We start from the raw sequence: 930 nt of genomic DNA on the forward strand, positions 1-930 counted from the left end.
TGCTATCAAACAGAAGTTCTAAGTGTGTCTATTTCTTTTACTCCCACTATCAGCTTCAAGCTGGGAAAGGGAGGGTGTCCAGTGAAATGCTTGCTCACTGGGAGCCCTTCGCAGAGTCACCCCCACTGGAGTGGGAAATTGCTAAAGGATTTCTGCCTGAGCCCCTGAAACTGTTTCACCACCCCAGCAGTAGCATCTATTGTGGTGTGAATATTTTGTCCTCCCAGAATTCTCCCTTTTCCTTCCTCCTCTCCAACCCCTGCCTTTGTTTGTTTGTTTGTTTGTATGGTGGGTCTGCAGCCTTATTCTCATAGTGCTCACCATGGGATCCTGGGATCCCGGGATCAGTACTGCTCCCCACTCTCTGCTCCCTGTTGCCCTGCGCCCAGTTTCTCTGTGGCCTGTTCACCGTGGCAGGCTCACAGAGAAAGCCGGTCTCCAGTACTTAGGGGACTATATCACCCTCCCCTCCTCTCAGGTCAGGGTGAGAATAAGAAAATGAAAATAGCCAGCTCAGCACTGACTAGATACCAGCACTGTGCTAACAACTTTCCATGTATTTTCTTATTTTATCCCATTTCCATTTTACACATGAGAAAACGAAGGCTCACCAAGGTAATGTGCCCACAGACAAACACACTACGTGGCACAGAGCCAAGATCTGAAGACTGATGCCAAAGTTCATGTTATTGGCCGCTGCAGTAAATTCATTCACTCTTTCGACAAATGTGTCAGGCAGTGTTCCAGTGCTGGGGATACAGGAGTGGGGACAAAGAATGAAGGCTTTCCTTATGTGGATTCCTCTCCAGTGAGGAGACAGAAAATGCACAGCAAATTTCAGGTGTTATGAGGAAAGCTAAGCAGGGTAACAGGGTCAAGAGTAGGGGGAAGGGGTGGCTCCTCCACCCAGACTGAGTGGTCAGAGAAGGC

The sequence above is a fragment of the Mustela putorius genome, unplaced genomic scaffold, assembly GCF_011764305.1.
Source record: "Mustela putorius furo isolate JIRA1106 unplaced genomic scaffold, ASM1176430v1.1 tig00003834_pilon_pilon_pilon, whole genome shotgun sequence".
Taxonomy (NCBI): domain Eukaryota; kingdom Metazoa; phylum Chordata; class Mammalia; order Carnivora; family Mustelidae; genus Mustela; species Mustela putorius.